The sequence below is a fragment of the Miniopterus natalensis genome, chromosome 5 (assembly GCF_054644295.1).
Source record: "Miniopterus natalensis isolate mMinNat1 chromosome 5, mMinNat1.hap1, whole genome shotgun sequence".
NCBI classification, from domain to species: domain Eukaryota; kingdom Metazoa; phylum Chordata; class Mammalia; order Chiroptera; family Miniopteridae; genus Miniopterus; species Miniopterus natalensis.
The window spans coordinates 64,860,039-64,880,052 of NC_142085.1; the positions used below are offsets into that span (position 1 = coordinate 64,860,039).

General features: G+C 36.5%; 1 pseudogene; it reads left to right on the plus strand.

Moving 5' to 3' along the window:
• The window catches only part of LOC148093118 (large ribosomal subunit protein eL32 pseudogene), a 97,172-nt pseudogene that overhangs the window by 7,274 nt on the left and 69,884 nt on the right, over positions 1-20,014 (plus strand).

The window sequence follows — 20,014 nt, forward strand, 5'->3', positions numbered from 1 at the left end:
ACTATTTATTTATTTTTAAATTCAGGAAAATGACAGATTTTAGATTTAATAAAGTATAAAACCCACATTTCAAAACTACTGTTTCAAACTTTAGTTGCTATTTTCATCTTACAGTAATATAGTATATTTATGTAGACACTCAGACTCCAAGAATTAGAGGATTTGTATTTTATTTCTAGTTATGCCATTGGTCTTATATCAGACAAAAATTTTCTATGTACTTTAATACACTTATCTAATAAACAAATAAAATGAATTTATTTCCCATAATAATCTAATTTTTTTTTTCATTGAAAGGTATAAGCAGGTTGTTCTTTCACGTGTGGAAAGCCAAAAAGCTTTTTTCCATCCAACACCTGTACTTTTCTATTTTTTTTAAATAAATGATTTTGATTTTGATTTACTTTTTTTAAAGCTCACCCAAGGCTATTTTTTCCATTGTTTTACAGAGAGAGTGGGAGGTGGGGGAGAGCGAGAAACATCGATGTCACAGAGACACATCGATTGGTTGCCTCCTACATGCACCCCGACCGGGGCCGGGGATCAAAAGTACCGTTTCAGGTACTTTCTTAAATGTACCTGAAACGATAGCTAAAGCATTGTTTTTGGATTAAAAACTGTTCACATTCTATTTGCAACTCCAACAGTCTTTCAAAGTAGACAGAAAAGACATTACTTTTTTTTTATTTTACACACCGGAGCACTGAGGCTTGAAAGGTTAAGCAGTATTTCCCAAGGCCACTTCGCTATTCTGAGGGCTGGTGCAGGGCTCATTCTTCTGCACTATGTTGTATATTTACCAATAAACCAGACTTTTTGAAAATATCATCTACTTGCCAAACACATGCTAGCTCTTTTAGGGCATACAAGAAATCAAAGATATGGTCACCAGCCTTATTAAGTATTACTGCATTGGTGAGTCAAAACACCTAAATCCAAGGAGGAACAAACATAGCAGCAGACATATTGAATGAAAAGTTACACAAAATGAAATCTACCTACTATATATAGAAATTGAGGAAGAATCTGTATCAATGGGGCATTCCAGAAGTACATCATGGCAGAAGGCAATATTTAAACTCATTATTTGAGCAGATGAGTGAAGCTAGGCGGCTTTCTGATTAGGAGAGGGAAAGTATTTGTTAAAACACAGAGACAAGAATAGGTGTGTGTTCCTGAGATGTTAAGGACAAGAGGATATTATAGGTGTACCTAAAGCAAAATCTGTGCATCGGAGGGGGCTGAAAAAAATAAGTTCGCATTGGGTGGTTAGTACAGCGGCAGTGAAGCCGTGAAAGTTTTGTTGCAGAGTTTGTTCTTGAGGTAAATACTATTAAATGAAGACAGTGTTCTATATTAGGTGAAAGTTCTTATTAAAAATTCCACTTAAATTAGATTATCCAGATTCATCTTGCTAATACATGTTCTGTGTATTTGAATCAAACTGGACAAAGGTTTGTAGCAATCAAGTTTACTGGGACCAGCCTAGATTAGTAAGTCATGACAGTGAGGAAGAAGGAATATCCATATTTTGGTAAAGAGTGGATAAACAAGAACAACTTAATGAGAGTTTGGGAGGTGTTATATCCGGGTGCTCAGAACAATGAGAGCAGGAGGAGTTTTGTGGAGAATGTGCTTAACAGACACTAGTGCTGTGTGTGGAGGAGACTGTCGACTGATGGAGAAAAAAGTCAGAGCTGCTAAAAAAATCATATCCTTGGATATATTTTAAAAGTTTAAAATCATTTTTCAACAACAATATGGGATTTCAAGTAAGCCTAAGCACAACCACTCACTGGTGTACTTATGATGCCTTATGCATATTCAGCTATATTATAAAATTGGGCTATAAGTGTAGCAACATGAGAGATGAGATGTTTTTGTTGCCCTGGAATTGGTGACTAAGATCCATGTCTGAGATAAAAAGAGACACCCTATATACTAACCAACCTACAGTGAACTCCAAACCATTAGAATTCCTCCTCTGGGGGGTTTAAGTGGTGGCTGAACCCTTTGCTCTCCATAGCCGTCACCACAAGAGCCTCTCGTAAGCAGAAATGGAGAGAGGAGGGACAATTGAAATAAAACTGTTGGAGTTATAAGGAATAATTAGTTTTCCCACCCTTACACCTAAAGCCACCTGGGGTGGTAGTGGGGAATTTAAGACAATTATTCATTGAGAAATGCCAGTGGGGGGGAAAGAAAACTGGTGTTTCATTCCTAGTTGGACGTTAATCTGGGAAATGGATTTGTTGATGTCAGTACTGCCTTGAACAAGGGGAAACTAGAGCGGAAAGAAGAGGGTAAGACAGAAGGAGGGGCAGTCCGCGCTGTGGGGAGCCCGCACGGCCACTCCGGGGACACACAGGAGGAAGACCAAGCGGCTCCCACGGAGACACATGTCCAGCCTCCTGCTCGCTGCAAGCCCAGCGCCCAGGCAGGCAGGCCGCAGCCAGGCCCCGCCGAAGATGCAGGCACGGCGGAGAGGCCAGGAAGGAGCGACGCTGGGCTCTGTCCCTCACATCAGGGGACTCTGAAATCAGCAGACACCGCTCCCTGCACACAGACACCTCAAGGAATTCATACATGCACCCTAGGTGAAGATGGGTGCTAAACGGTGGGTAAGAAGAACCTGGCAACTGAAGCTTCATGAGAGACATTTAGCCCTGTCCAAATTCCTCCTTTTTTAACACAGGGAACACACACACACACACACACACACACACACACAAGAGAAGGAAGGAAAGAATAGACATTTCTTCTCCAATTTGAGTTCCTTGGCACAAAGCTGCAGGAGATGAGTAAAGCAAGAAAAAGGTGAGCATTAAGAAGATGACAGCTTCTTATACATGCAAGTGGCTATAAAGATAAAGAACCTGCCCAGGATGTCCTTAAACGAGGTGATGGGACAGTCAACAGCATCTGGCGGAAGGCGGTGACTGGGAAACAGGTGAAAGGCTCGTGGCAGTTTCCCACAGTACAGACTGTTCAATACACTAACACATAACGGCCTAAGTATGTGTAGAGATATTTTGAAAATATTTGATACTTACAAAAGGTGCTTTAATTTTTACATATAAATCAAAGACATATCTAAAGTTTTGGAGGGCTTATTTATTTCAAGGAAACAAGCTATAGAATGGGAATAGCTTGTTTCCAGAATGAACAAAATTCAATCAATAAATGAAAATGCAAGTAAATTGAAAACTATACAACAGAATTGGAATCTAAACTTTTCTTTTGGAAAACATGTTTGTTCTAAAATGTTTTGGAATGAAAATGTGTCAAAAGCCCATTTTAGATAAAAATGTCAGCTTCAGAAAAAATAGTAAACTCGCTTCAATAGGGCTTATGAGTGCATGGCAGATAGGCATATTGCTCTTTAGCTACATAAGAAAACACAATACGCCCGGCCCGGCGTGGCTCAGCGGTTGAGCGTCGACCTAGGATCCAGGCAATCGGGGTTCAATTCCCGGTCAAGGCACATGCCCAGTTGCGGGCTCAATCAATGACTTTCTCATCATTGATGTTTCTGTCTCTCTCTCTCCCTCTCTTTTTCTCTCTCTGAAATCAATAAAGATTTTTTTTTAATTTTTTTAAAAATAGAAGAGAATGAAACCAGAAAACAAAAGCCCACTTTGAAATGAATTTTATTCTCTCTAGGCAATGCCAAACAGTGGCTTATGTCTTTTTCTAGAATAAGTGAAATACTACTGCTCCTTTAATAGGAATAAGAAAATAATGCCTCTTATCAGTGATGTTTTATGATTTATAGAATGTTGTTTCAAAACCTCATTGTTGCGAACGTCAGTGCTCCTGGAGTCTGTAGGGTTCTCTCACACACGTGGCTGCAGATCACTTAACCAAAGTTGTTTGCTCCAACAAAAAGTCTGCCCCAATACTAAAAGCATTAAGAAACTCTAAGAAATAGTTACAGGGTTAAACTGTTATGATTCAGATAAAGTTAGACATCAGACAACATATTAAATCCTCTAGGTTCCTATTTAAATAAGCCATGATTCCCATTTTCAATCTGCATGAGCCACTTGTTTTTGAGTGATAATTGGAAATTAAATTCTCGTGTAATAGATGGATTTAAAGTCTGATTGCCTCTGGCACATGAAGCAGTAAGAGGTTTGAACATAAAGTCCACAAGCCAGATCAGAATATGTCATTACTTCATAGTCATCTCTCCCATTTGTCATTTCTGTAATGCACACTTTTTTATTCTGAGTATTCACTCAACCCAAGACCATTCTCCCTATAGACTGGAGAATTTTTGGCATTTTCTTGCTGTAAGATGAGAACTCTGTGCACCAAGTTCTCACAGCAGCAGTCCAGGCCTCCTCCTCTTCCTAATGCACCCTGAAATGGTTCCAGTTGATTGTAAACACTTGCCAGCAAGTCCTGAAGTGTATCCAGTTGTTTTTCAGTTTGCTCTTAAGAGCCTTCACACCTCAGCCCTCAGCTTTAATTTTTCCCATTTGAGAAGAAATGGTCATCCAGAAATTTTTTTCAGCTCACAAGGCCTGAAGAAGTTATCTTCCATTGCAGATAACCCCAGGTTCTGGCATGTTCTTCATTAATGAAATCAACCCCAGGAATATAAAACAGATAGCTCAATGTGATCTGACAGATAGTGTCCAGAAACATAAGCCAACTGACATCTGAAGAGCCTTAAGGGATTAAAACACATTCCATACATCTGTTCAGCTTCCCAGCACCGGTTTTCCCCCAATACCTCCCAAGATTCATTCCATCTTCCAGTCTGACAGCCTCATCTACAACATCTATGTGTTCAAAGAAAATAGGCCTATATAGAATATAACGACATAAAACATAATGCACTTAAAATCACAATGCAATGACAGAAAGACTTTGAGATAAGAATCCAGTGAGTAAGATGTCCTTTATGTTTTTCCTAATCAATAAGACCTATTGTGAGGGATGAATAATTTACTGATTTAAAATTTCTATTATTGTGGCACTTAAATAAGTTACAGTCTGATTAACCAAAGACATATTTCAGGGTGATAAATTTCATGCCTATCAAGTTCCTGTATTGCAGCTTGAGAAATGACATTTTACCACTCCATTCATTATATTACCACCCTTATGCTATAGCCAAGTTCTATAAACTCCATTGGCAAAGGCCCAGCTCTCCTGATTAAGTACAGCTTTAAGACCCCAAAGTGACACTGGAAAATATTCTCATAATGTTGGAAACTCAGGTGCAATTAAAAAGTATTTTATTGAGCATTATTCATGCATAAAGCTCACCCTTCCTATTTATTATAGCATTAAACGATGTATTTTAAACAGCTCAAAATGTACTACACAAACTGCTACTTCTGCCCATTATGACTCAGATAAGTTCTGAAAAGCATGAGGACTCCCAAAAGATATAACTATTCCAAACAGATGAAGTCAGGGTAGCACACACCTTCATGCCAATTCTCCAGTTCAAGAAAATAGAAAAGTTCCTTTGAATTTAATTCAGAGGCAAGATTAGAGTCTGTGTGATGTCAACAGGCCTCCTCCCCACTAGCCTTTGTGCGCCTTCAATATGTCAAAGGAGATAAGTTGATTTTGTTGTGTTACTGACAATTAGGCAGGAAACGATAACTATGCTCTCTTTGGTATTTCAGGCGGCTTCCCCTCCTAGTCTGTACCTCCCAGCTTAGCTCCAAGAAGACAAGAATTTTCCTTCTGACAAGAGAGCCTCTGCCACATCAACAGTTTAGATCTCTTGCTATGATGATTTTTATCTAGTTGCAGTTTCTTTAATCCCACGGATCTTATCTATAGTACTGGTATTTGAAAGTAAGTTCCATATGACATGAAATTGTAATCAACCCCATCAGTCTTGCCAAAATTCCATTTAGTAGTGTTTCCAAAAATTCCAGGCAGTCCACAACATTATTAGGTTTTCTTATTGTACAACTACCCACCTTCTTCATATTGATACTGAGTTTAATCAGCTCTCTTCTACGCACTGTGCTTTGTGATGTTTGTTTTAATCTCCCACGAAGTTTCATCCAGATTTCCAATGTGTTTGTCATTTTCCATAATTTAAAAGTCCAACTTTGCTATTCTAGGCAAGAGTACTTCAAGTTTTCCCTCCAGGGAGGTAATGAAGTTATATAGTTTCTTGATTCTGGAAATAATTTCCTGAAACAAGCCTTTCATGTGGAATCCAGAGTTCTTGACAGAGTCATTTTCCTTCTAACTTGCCTGTTGTTTGTTGTAGAAAATTGTTAATACACCTGATGTCAATGCTAAATGTGAGGCTCATATAAACCATAAACTCTGTACTTCCTGGATGAAAAGTAGAAAATCTACTCAATTATTTAGATGAGAGTTTACTGTTAGAAAAAAGTTTTAAGTGTGATTTTAGAAAATTTGGGCTTTGATTCCTCTAACATAATCAAATAATGGGTTAGAGAATTATTTTCCCACATGATAGCAATCCATCTGCTGAGTTTGTAAGAACAGAAAATGATAACTGATAATAAATTTTGAGTTTTCATGTTTTAGTAATCAATTTACTCCCCTTTAACAATACATGTATAAGAATATATATGTATATGTGTATAATTACTTGATTTGATTGTTTCAGTCAGCATTATTGAGTCAGAATTTAGATAAAATATAATTCACCAATTTTAAATGTGCTATTAGATGAATTTTGAGAAACATGAGCAGTTGTATAACCACCTCCACAATCATAATATAGAATATTTCCATCACCCTAAAAAAATTTTTGTGTGTGTGTCCCTTAGTAGTGAATTCTCTTCCCTCATACCCTGGCCTCTGAAAACCACTAATCTGCTTCCTACCACTACTGTTTTACTTTTTCTAAAATGTTATATAAATGGAGTCATACAGTATATATTCAAGGATCTTTCACTTAGCATAGTGCATTTGAGATTCATTCATGTTTTTGCAATATCAGTAGTTCGCTCCCCATTGTTGATTAGTATTTCATTAGTTTGTCTTTCCAGTTCCTCACTTCCTAAATCAAGATTAACCTAATTTCCGAAGAGCTGATAGTGGGAATAGTAGCCTAACTATGGGAAATCCCACCTCTACCCATAAGGATGTAGCCTGATATCATGACCTCCTATAGATGAAAACACTATTGGCTTCACATCCTTCCTGTGCTCTGGGCTGACCTCTGCAGGTGGTGTTTCCCTGGCTTAATGTCAACTGACTTCTGGCCAAAGAGAGGCAAAGTATTAAAGGGCAGGGAGAATGGAGTAACCCTAGTATTTCACTCTCCAGCCTTTGGTTTTGCCAGCTCTTTTGAAAAGGTTGCATTTCCCCTTTGGCTTCACCTCCCACCAGACAACCACATCACGGTTCCAGTTTCCATCAGATCAACCCAACCCCTGGGCCCTAATAACATCAGTCTATCTTACTCCTTGTCTTTCAAACCTAGTGGTAAATACTTCCGCCTTTGCCAGTTTCTGGGTCTTCTATGTTCCTTGTTTGGTTTTCATCTCTAGCACCACCTGTGTAACTAATTCCCTGCATTAATTGTCTCTGCTGTAGCTACTTGAAGTACACTGTTTTCCTGATTAGATCATGCTATGAACTGAATGTTTCCTCCCCACCTTCACCCCCCAAAAAATGCATGTGTTGAAATCCTAATCCCAATGTGATAGTATCTGGAAGTGGGCCTTTGGAAAACAATTCGATCACCAGGATAGAGCACCTGTGACTGTGACCAGCATCCTTTAAGAAGAGGACAGAGATAGCTCGCTTTTCCCCATCATGTGAGGACACAGCACTAAGTCGGCAGCCTGCAAACCTGAGGCGGACCCTCACCAGGAAGCAACAATGCTGGCACCTTGATCTTAGACTTCTAAATTCCAGGTCTGTATGAAATAAGTTTCTGCTGTTGATAAGCCACTCAGTTTGTGGATATTTTGTTACAGCAGCCCAAGCTGACTAAGACCCTGGTTATATTTCACAAAGCCTGAGTCACTCAGTCTTCTCCATGTCCACACAAAACTTATTTAATCCTCATACTAATGCTAGAACATAATTATTATTCTCATTTATACATAAAGAAATGAAGCCTAGAGAAGTTATATATCTATCACACGGAAGACCACAGTGCTCATAAGTTACAGAGGTTAAGGTGCTAAGAGGCTGAGAATAGATTGAAGAGGCTGATGGGCAAGGACAGGTTCTGAGTAGGCTGAGTGTGGTTTGCAGAGTAGAAGAGTTTAAATTTGCCAGAGGATAAGAGAGTTTACATATTTTTAGGGGAAAATGTAAAAGCATTCTGTAATCTGCTCTACAAACAGAAACTTTCTGATACTCTCTTCTGATTAGACTGGAAAGAATGCATTTCCCAGATTAATAACTACAAACAGTGTACCTGAGGTTGTGTTAATCTGCTCTAGCAGCAATATCACATCTGGCACAGAAGCAGAAATTGGAGCTACTACTTGGTTGAGTTTGTGGTAACTAAACATCCTTCAGGATCCACCACCTGGGATAAGGCAGGGGCTTGGTGGAGGGGGGCAAAGGAGGAGGGAATTGGGAGACATCTTTAAAACTGTTAGCAATAAAAAACAATTTTAAATATAATAATGGGTTCTCAGACAAGAAACTGGACAACAGAAGTGCAATAAACATGTTTTGAGTCCAGCAAAGCACTTGGGAAAAGCATTGTTGACAGTCAAAGAATAATAATAAAATTTTGTGTTTACATAGTGCTTTTCACCCTCAAAGTTCTCTTCACAGATTATTTAATTATTTCACACAGAATACCCCTGAAGATACTAGGAACAACCTCGTTTTTTATCACTAAAGAGGGAAAACAGTTACAAAAATTATGTTTGCTTCCCTCCAAGCTTATGGATGATTTTTTTACTGTTTTCTAATGTTGAGGACATTGAGTGTGAAGCAAGCAAACTAGTGATTTAAGAAAAAGCTAACAATTTAAAATCTAAAAGATGTTGTTTTTTTAGCAATGTTAGACTAATACATTTATATTTTAACCTAAATGTATATCATCCTCACAAGGGTCATCATCCATCATCTCTCATTTGCAAAAGTTCAAACACCTACTTGGAAATATAGAAAATTAAACTAGAAGAAGCCCTCCCATTTTATAGATGAGAAAACTGAAATCTTGGAGCTAAATGGAATATGATCTGCTGAAATTCGTTTAACTTTAGTTCAAACCCACATCTCTAAGGCGTTTGCTCTTTCTATACCACACAGCAACACTTCTTTTGAGTCCTTTTTTCTTAAAAAAAAACGGGCGGGGGGGGGGAGATGCCAAATTAGGTTATTTTTGTGTGACATAAATAATAAATAGTTGAAAATTTCTCTTTAAATTCTTATAAGTCCAATTTCTATGTAAAAAACAACAGTGCAAGTAAAAATTCTGAATTATTGAATTATGTGTTTACTTGATTAGGAGGTAGAAATTTCTTATAAAAAATACTAGAAGATCAACTAATCTTTTGGCGGGTCCAATTTCTAAAACAATCTGATTTATTTTAGAAATTAAGGGATTTGCGTTTATAAGTTCAATGTACATCATATACTGTGATGATAGTGTAGAAATAGTTTTAGCTAAAACAATATTTACACCAACGTCCCCATTAAATCAATCCAGTTGTTGGGAGTAGAAAAATTTGTTGTTAAATAGTTTATCATCTTTTCCAAAGTCATGCAGAAACACTGTACTGTTATGTTCTTGGCACTTAGAAACATTCCAGTATGTGAGCTTTGGCTGAAATGCAAGACAAAGAGTAAAAATTAAGCTAAAAGTATTAAAAACCCTTGTCGCTCACAAACATTTGACCCAATCAATCCAAACACTACATGCAAAAAGGTACCTTCAGGGGCCTTTAGTCTGGCCCTGGAAATAAATGCCAACATCAAACCCCACTCGTTAGAGAAAATAATCACGACCCAATAAAATAGAAATACAACATATCAAAATGTGCGGATGCAGCTAAAGCAATGCTCAGAGCATTAAATGATTTTATCAGATAGGAAAAAATATTTCAATTCAATAATGTAAGCTTCCACCTGAAGAAACCAGATAAAAGCAGCAAAATAAACCTAAAGAAATAAGTATAAAAGAAATAACAAAAATTAGAAAAAATACACTGAAACAGAAAACTAAAAATGAAAAAAATTCAATGAAATAAAAAGTTAGCTTTTTAAAAAGAACCAACAAAATGAACAAACTTCTTGCTACACTAAAGTAGAGAAAAAGAGAGAGAAAGAGAGAGATGATACTAATTCTCAGTATCAGGATAAAAGATGGGAATTGCTACTAACATTCCAGAAATAAAAAAGATTGTGAGCTAATGCTACCCCAACACATTAGATAGCTTAGGTGAAATGGAATAATTCCTAGAAAGACAAAAATTACTCAAACTAATTGAAAAAAAAAAATTTCTAACTGAAGAAGAAATAGAGAATCTGAATAGACCAGTGAAAGAAAAGAAATTGAATTGGTAAGTTAAAATATTTTCACAAAGAAAAGCCCGGGCCCAGCTGGATTTTGTAAGAGGAAGCCTCCCACGCACCCGTGCACCCTCAGCCGGCCCTGCAGGAGGTCTCCGAGGCAAGGCTTGACTGCAGTCTAACCCAAGCCCTGGTGGGAGGCCCTGGGGTCCCTCATTGGGCAGGAGGAGATAAGTGCCGAGCAGTTGCTGCAAGGCAAGCTCTCACTGCTGTGCTGTGGAAGGCTGCCACCAGGCAATTTTCACCCGTCTCCCTGGTTTCAGTTGAGTGCGGGATGTTCCAACTGGCCCTCCCACCCGAACCTTAGGATACAGCTGGAGGTTTCTGTGGAGATTTATAAAACTGTTTGGCTATATTTTAGAGCCCACTTCTCCATGACAGAGTAGCCCACTGCTTGTGTTGTCTGCCATCTGAACTCTGGCTTGCTGATATCCCGAGGGACTAAGTATTTGGGAGCTGAGACTGTGCCAACCATGCTTTTGTTGCCTGTGTAAGTAATAAAATTTCTGAATGTATTTGAGCTAGTTGTCTTCTTATATGACTAATCTATGGGAACATGTGTGAAAAGTCAACTTAAAAGCAGTAGCAGTGATACCTGTGTCCCAATTAGCCACTACACAGCTGTTTGACTACCTGACCATTTCACAAGCAAATATTATCAAATATTTAAAGAATAAATAATGCCAAATTTTTTAAAGAACTATAGGCAAAGGGAAGACATACCAATAGTGATTGGTACCCTGACATCAGTTACTCTGAAACTAAAGAGTAAAGACAAAGATATTACAGAGAAAAAATTATAGACTAATACCACTCATAAAGACGCAAAACTCCTTACTAAAATATTGTTAAAACATATGTAATGATATATAAAAACAAAACTCATAGACACAGATAACAGTATGGTGGTTACCAGAGGGAGAGGGGTGGGAGTGAGGTAGTAAAGGGGAAAGAGGTCAAATATATGGTGATGGAAGAAGACTTGACTTTGGGTGTTGGACATACAATGCAATATACAGATGATGTATCATAGAATTGTGCACTTGATACCAACATAATTTTATTAGCCAACATCACCCCAATACATTTAATTAAAAAGAAACCCTCAACAAATGGGTATGGAAGGAAAACTGCTCAATCTGACAAAAGGCACATACAAAAATTTCATAGCTAACATCATTCTTAATGGTGGAAGGCTGAATTCTTTCCTCCTAAGACTAGGGGCAGGGTAAGAATATCTTGATGCTTTTATTCAAGATTGCACTGGAGGTTCTAAGCATACACTGATGATGATGATGATGATGATGATGATGGTAAATGAAAAGCAACAAGACTGGAAAACAAAAGTATAAAAACTGTCTGATTCATAGATCACATAATTTTATATGTAGAAAATCTCGAAAAGTGTAAATCTTGTACACGGAAAATTATATAACACTGCTGAGATAAATTAAAGATCCAAATAAATGGAGGGGCATTCCATATTCAAGAATTGGGTGACTCAATATTTTCAAAACAGTAACTGCCAACTGACCTATAAATGCAATGCACCCCCTAAGAATTATAGCAGCTTTTTGTAGAAATTTACAATCTGATCCCAGAACTTGTAGGGAAATCCATATGACATAGAATATTCAAAACAATTCTGAAAAAGAATAAACACTGGAAAATTATTTGATTTCAAAACTTATAAAACTTACTATAAAGCCTCAGCAATCATAGAAATATGGTATTGGCACAAGGATAGGCATATCAATGGGTAAGAACTGACAGTCCAGAAATAAACTCTTATATTTACAATACTGCATTTTTACAACAGCTTTATTGAGACATAGCCCTCATACCATTGAATTTATCCTTTTAAAGTGTACAATTCCCTGATTTTTCATATATTCACAGAGTTATACAACCACTAACATTATCTAATTTTAGAATATGTTCATCAGCCCAGAAAGAAACCTCAGCCTACTAAAAATCAGTTACCTATTCCCTAACTCTCTCCAGCCCTAGACAACCACTAATTTACCATTGATCTCTATAGATTTTTTTCTGGACATTTCATATAAATGGGATTATATAATATGTAGTCTCTTATGCCTGGCTTCTTTCACTTTGCATAATTTCAAGATTCATCCATATTGTAACATGTATCAGTACTTCATTCCTTTTTATTGTTAAAAATATTCCATTATATAAAAATGCCATATTTTATCCATTACTTTAATGGACATTGGGATTGTTTACACTTTGGGTTATTATTAATAACTATATCAACATTTGTACAAGTTTTGAGTGAAAATAAGTTTTCTTTTCTCTTCAGTATATACTTATGAGCGTAATTGCTGGGTATTAAGGTAACTCTATGCTTCACTTTTTGAGGAATTACCAAACTGTCTTCTAAAGTGGCTACACTATTTTACATACCAACCAGCAATAAGGATGAGGGCTCTAATTTTCCCAGAGTCCTACCAACACTTGTTATTGTACATCTTTTTAAATTGTAGCCATCTTAATGGTTTGAAGGAGATCTCAATTTGATTTGCATTTCCCTAATCACTAATGATATGAGCATCTTTTCATGTGCCTATTGACCATTTATATATCTCTTTTGGAGAAATGTCTAGTCAAATCCTTTGCCCATTTTTAATTGGGTTATTTAGCTTTTCATTGTTGAGTTGTAAGTTAGTGTCTACTGAAGTTCAAAAGTCTTTAATTTGTAGGATGTCTAATTTAACGAAGTATTGGCAAAGATGTGGAAAAACTGAAAGCCTCATATATTGCTTGTGAATGTAAAATGGTACAATCATCGTGAAAAATAGTTTGGCAGTTTCTTAAAGTGTTAAACATAAACTTATACAAACCAGCAACTCCACTTCTAGGAATCTACCCAAGAAATAAAAAACTATGTATCCAAAAGACAGATACACAAATGTCCACAGCAACATTATTTATCATAGCAAAAAAACTAGAAATAATTCAATTGTTCATCAACTGGATAAACTAAATGTGGTTATACAATAAAATGCTCTTCAGCAACATAACACGCTACAACATGGATGGATCTAAGTAAAAAAGTCAGACACAAAATAACTATATACTGTATGATTCCATTTACATAAAATTCTCAGAAAAGACAAATTTATGGCAACAAAGCAGATCATTGTTTGCCTAGTAGTGAAAGTGGGAGAGTGGACTGACTGTAAATGTAAAAAAAGGAACTATTTGGGTTGATAGAAATGTTCCATAATTAGACTACAGAGATGTTTGCACAACTCTAAATCTAAAAATCGCTGAATTTATACACTTATAATATGTGACATTTACGGTATGTAAATTATAACCTTAATAAAGTGTTTTTAAAGAACCCAAAGAAAACATTTTAATGGTAATTATTAGCATAACCTTGAATGAAATCAAGAGCAAAACATAAACATTAGACTTGAGCAAACTTATTAGGAAAAGATGAAAGCTAGGCTATATAAAGATTAGGAATAAGAAACAAAAAAATCCTAATGCCTGGCTGGCATGGCTCAGTGGATGAGCATCAACCTATGATCCAGGAGATCTTGGTTCGATTCCCAGTCAAGGCACATGCCTGGGTTGCGGGCTCGATCCCCAGCATGGGGCGTGCAGGAGGCAGCCGATCAATGATTTTCTCTCATCATTGATGTTTCTATCTCTCTCTCCTTCTCTCTGAAATCAATAAAAGTATTTTTTTAAAAAAGAGAAACAAAATTTTCATTATTTAAACACGATTTGATTATTTTACCACCAAACAAAACAGAAAATAACCGACCGGAAAATTAATTGAAATAATATAAGCACTTTGCAAACTGGCCAGATATAAAATTGCTATACAAATATTAATTACATTATATAATGGGAAACATAATTTAAATATTTTATATGTAACATAAAAATACATATTTATATATTAAATACTTAAATATATATTTATACCTAATATAAAACATATGCTACATTTTTTAATATCTAACATATGCACAAATATATTCACATATAAAATATAAGGTACCTCAGAGTACATCTAAGAACATGTACAATAACTCTATATAGAGCACTATAAAACATTAATGAAGACAAACAAATCTTACCATTTATTGTACTTATTAATCACTTGTTAGTGGAGAAAATTCAATATTAAATAAAAAAGTCAAATTTCCAAAAACAGATTTGTGGATCCAATACAAATCCTATCAAAATTCCAACAAACTTTTCCATAGATATATGTAAGCCAATTATAAAACATACAGACAAGCAAAGCCCAAAGATTAACCAGGATACTTCTGAAAAATAAGGTGGGGTGACTTGTCCTAGAAAACATTAAGAATTATTATCATACATTAGTATTAAAACCTGGTTGAATCTGAAGAAGAAATAGATATACTTATTCATGTAACCATTACAAAGAGCCTAGAATAAACCCAAATTACATTCTTTATAACATAGCATTGAGTAAAATATGACATTAAGCTACAGAGAAGTACATTTAGTGATTCAATATGTAACCATTTTTATGAAATTTAGGAATAAGTAAAACTAAAATATATTGTTTTATGGATATATATGGATATATAATTTTCTATATTTTATAAGAAAAAGGAAACACTAAACATATAGCTGTATTCCTTCTTTTGTATTACATACTAACTTTTAAAAGAAAATGGATGTGACATCTGTGAAATATCCAATCTTGGAATAGTTTTCAAGAATTGACTTCTCCCTCTGAAAGAGAGTGAGGCCATGGGACTTGCGGTGTTTGCTTGTGAATGGAATACCTTATTTTCCTCCTTATTGACATCACGCTTGGCCATATGACTTGCTTTGACTGATGATCAATGATGCAGGAAGTATAGAGCGCTTTTTGGAAATTTGACTTTTTATTCAGTTGTGCAGTAACAGTTATTCAGCACAACTGTTCCACTGACCTGGGTCTTGCTACCTAAGAGACTGATGCAGTCCAAAGAGCTTAACGTGTACGCTTCATCATCCTCATGCAGCGTATGAATCCCTGCCTCACCACCATGTGCTACTTGGCATCACCACTCATAGGTACATAATTTAAATGAATTCCAGTAAAGGGTAAGGACTGACTTTATTGTCATGCATGTGGGTCAGAGGCCAGGGTGTAGAACATATTCATCTGTTTTATTCTGCCAGAGAGCCCTCCTCCACCTAATGTAATCCTAGATTTTTTGGAGCACAGAATATACTTGAAGAGGTTCAGAATATGTCACCCTGAAATATGCTATTTTGGCATATTGATTACTGTAAATGAAAGGTACTTAAGAAAATGCCAGTAGAAGAAGAACACCCTGTCCCTCTTTAGTCTCCTGAATGCAGGAGATAAATATCCCAGTGGAAGGTACCCTCCCAGCACCAGAAGAGTGGAAAACATCCTTATCATGGAGACAGGGGATTAAGGGTTGTGAAGGCTGTATAAATAAACTTTATTAAACTTATCCTTACCTTACCCAAACCACTTTGTCTTGTCAATTCTTTACAAATGTATTTGTTTCTTTGTCTAGAAAGTATGAAAGCTCCCTGTTCTGGTCACTTCTCCAGGCTTCCACTTTCTTATAAAGACTCCCATGTACATGTAAAAATTCAATAAAATCTGTATGCTTTTCCTCCTGTTACTCTGTGTTATGCCAGTTTAATTCTTAAGCCTAGCCAGAAACCCAAAGAGGGTAGAAGATAACTTTTCATCCCCTATGTCCATGATGTGTTATTTTAAATATTTTTATTAATTTTTAGGTTTTCATTGCTAAACATACTCTGTCACCCTCAAGCAGTTGCCTTACCTCTAGCATCCCCAATAAATACAGAGGTCATTTCTTCTGAGTTACTAAAATTTAAGCAATAATGCTACCCAAAATTGGTCATTGGAATCTTTGGGCAAACTCTCTTTTAGACAGTTATTCTTTCACAGAGGTGATTTTTGTTTTTTCCAGAAAATTCAAAAGAAGCAACAGTATGACTAAAAGAAAGGGGAATGGCAAAGATTCTAAATAATTTCTAGGTTCTTGCACGGAATTTTCCTAAAGTCCTAATTAGGAATGTAGAGTCCTCCTTTCACCTCATGTTGAAGAAGAGCGCTGTAAAATAATTATAACCAAAAACCAAAGAATTTTATAATGATTAGACATAAACTCATGGCTTAGAGTCAGTGTTCCATTTAACTTTCACCAAAAAGTGGCAAAAAACTAACTAAAAAAGGAAGCCTACCAAACACATTTACCATCTAACTGAAGGACAAATTATACTGTTTTGTTCAATTTCTAAAAAAATAGAAATCTTTATAAATGTATAGTAAAATAGGAAGAGCTTAGGAGACTTATAATTTAGACTTTGGACAATTAAATTTGGGAGTCCAGGTATTCTGGTCTGCTAGCTGAAGACCTAGTACCAAATAACTGATATTTTTTATAGAGTATGAGCCAAAAAAGTACATCCAATACCCAAGAGGTAAGCCCTAAGTAAGAAGAACAGGAGGAACATGAGATTCTTTCTCCAGGACCACACAAGTTGGGATGATCTGTATAAGGTATGAGACTTATCACCGGTAGAGGCTACAGCAATGAGTATCCCACATAGAAAACATGGAACTCACGGGAACAAAGTCCAGCACTTGGAAAATGGGGGTAGGACAGGCACACACACCAAGCACTAAGTTCAGGGAAAACAAAGAAAACCAAATTCTTAATTTCTCCCTGTTTCAAGACATAAATAAGTGGGACTGAAACTAGAAAAAGGATAATCAATTCAAGTGATAGAGAATTTGAAGACAGGCGACAACAAGGACAGTGTACTAATTCAATGTCTGGCACAAGGTCAAAGCTCCATATTGATTTATTAACTTTGGCATAAGAAAGACAACATTTGACTTGGTCAGTTTCTTATAAAATAGCATACAAGGCAACCTCTAAATAGTTACTACAAAAGTGTAGATAGAAAAAGAGGATAATAAAGCTGTTCCTCTTTCACATCTTAGGAACTCACTCAGCCTCCTTTAAGTTTAAATTTCTAATAGCTTGTTAGCTAACATCAATAATAAAACATCTACATCAAGCAAGGGAGGGGTCTCAACTTAAAACTGGCACAGACAGCAAGAGATAAGCAATGCTATAATGCAATCCAACAGGAATCCAACATTTTTTTAAGATAATATTTTCCCTACATTTTTGCTAAATGTTTAAAAATAAAATTTCATGGCACCCTCAGAAGCCTCCTAGGAATAAGTCTCTGTCACTTTGTTAATTAGGCACTTCAAAGACAAGCGACTTCCAGCCAAGATGGCAGGGGTACACACAGCACTGGAATCCTCCCACAACCACAGCAAAAATACAGCTAAACTACAGAACACCCATCACTCAGCACTACCTGAAATCTAGCTGAATGGAAGTCCTACAACTAGGAATTTAAAGAAGGGCAGGAGGGAAGGAGATTTGAAACAGGCTAGTCCCACATCCAACTGTGGTGGTTTAAAATTGGGAGGGATATCTTGAGCACAGAAGGGTCACTAAGGAGTGAGGGGTCCCAGTTCCACACCAGGACCACCAGCCCAGGGTTCCAGAGCCAGGAAGAGGAGTCCCCATAACTTCTGACTGTAAAAACCAGTGGGGATTGTGGCTGAGGAAGGGGGAAGCTCCAGGAATCCCAGGTGTTCCACTTAAAGGGCCTGTGCACAGACTTAATCAGACACACTCCCTCTGAGCTTTAGCTGGGTGAATAGCTTGAAAGGAACCAGGGACACAGGAGGAAGGACTGACTTGCTTGGGGGGCAGCTTCCTGCCAGACAAAAGTGCTGGCAGAAGCCCTTGTCCCTTTTCTGAGACCCCCTTCCCCCACAGAGCTGGCAGGCAGGCACCACACCCGAGTCTCCATCACCGTTGCCCCGCCCTGGTGATTCCCTGAGACCCCGCCCCACCCAACTTTCATATCCATCCAAGCCATTTCCAGTGGCTTTTCTATACAACTGGCCTCTCTTGCCTCATGCTCCAGACCCCTAAAATCATCACCACCAAACCAATATTACATGAAATGTTAAAGGGTCTACTTTAAGAAGGAAAAAAAAAAGATAAAAAATATGAACAATCAAATGGCAATAAATACATATCTATCAACAACTGAATCTAAAAATCAAAATAAAGGAACAAGCAGAACAGAAACTGACTCATAGATATGGAGAACATTTTGACAGTTGCCAGATGGGAGGAGGGTTTCAGTGGATGGGTGAAAAAAGTGAAGGGATTTAGAAGTACAGATTGGTAGTTACAGAATAGTCATGGGGATGCAAAGTACAGAACAGGGACTATAGTCAATAATATTCTAATAACTATGTATTCTAATAACTGTGTATTAGAATATCAGATGGGTGTGAGATTTATTGGGATGATCACTTAGTAAGTTATATAATGTCTAATCACTGGGTTTACATCTGAAACTAATATAATATTGTATGTCAACCGAATTGAAAAATAAAAATTATTTTTAAAATAATAATAATAAACTGGAAAACAATAGACAAATGGGGGGGAAAGGTAGATGTACTTCCACATCACATGTTCACAGTATACTATACACTTTTTAGTTTATATTTTCCAATTTATAGGCTGGATATTCAGAACAACTTGATTAAATTGGCATCAGTGTCAAATTCAAATCCTTCTTACCTCTTCTGTCCCCAAAAGACACTATGGTCCTGCAACAATGAAGATAAATTTAAAAAAGGAAAGAAAGAAAAAAAGACACTATGGTAATGTACCTTCTGAGACCATAAAAGCACTGAGTATAATAAGGAAAAAAGATAATATGAAAGCAACGATATCAGTTTACAAAAAGAGAAACAAGACTATTTTTAAATGATGCTATGAACCCTGAGAAAGATATTTTGGTCAATTTTAGTTTATTAAAAATATAATTGCACTCATTATAAAATGAAAAATATCAATGTTATTTTTCTCTCAAGTCTATAGCCAGGGGCCAGTGCAGCAGGTCATTTGGTTTGAATATCACACTGGCCTTCTGCTGTTTCCCTCTGCTTGGATGTGGGCCACTGCAACATGTGGAAACAAGAGAGGCTGACACTCAGGGAAAAGTTTAGAGGTTTAGAAAATTCACATGGAGGTGAACACTTAATCTATAATAAATAGAAGTTTTAGGAATTTTAATTTTTCAATTATTATAGTTCATCATGCAGCCAATTAGATAAACTTAAGTAATATAACACAGAGGCTTAAAGCACAGGAATCAGAGACTTAAAATGGAATCCTCACTCTGTCTCTTATTAAGTAACTCGGGATAAAATTTTAAACCTCTTTAAATTTTCTTTCTCTGTAAAAAAAAATAATATTCTTAGTTACCTTTGAAATGTCTTGAAGATTAAGATTATATGTGTAAAGAACTAAGCATTGCCTAGCACAGAATAGGTTCTCATTATTCTAGAATCTTCATTATTCACATCTTATTCTTATAAATGGCGTAGCTT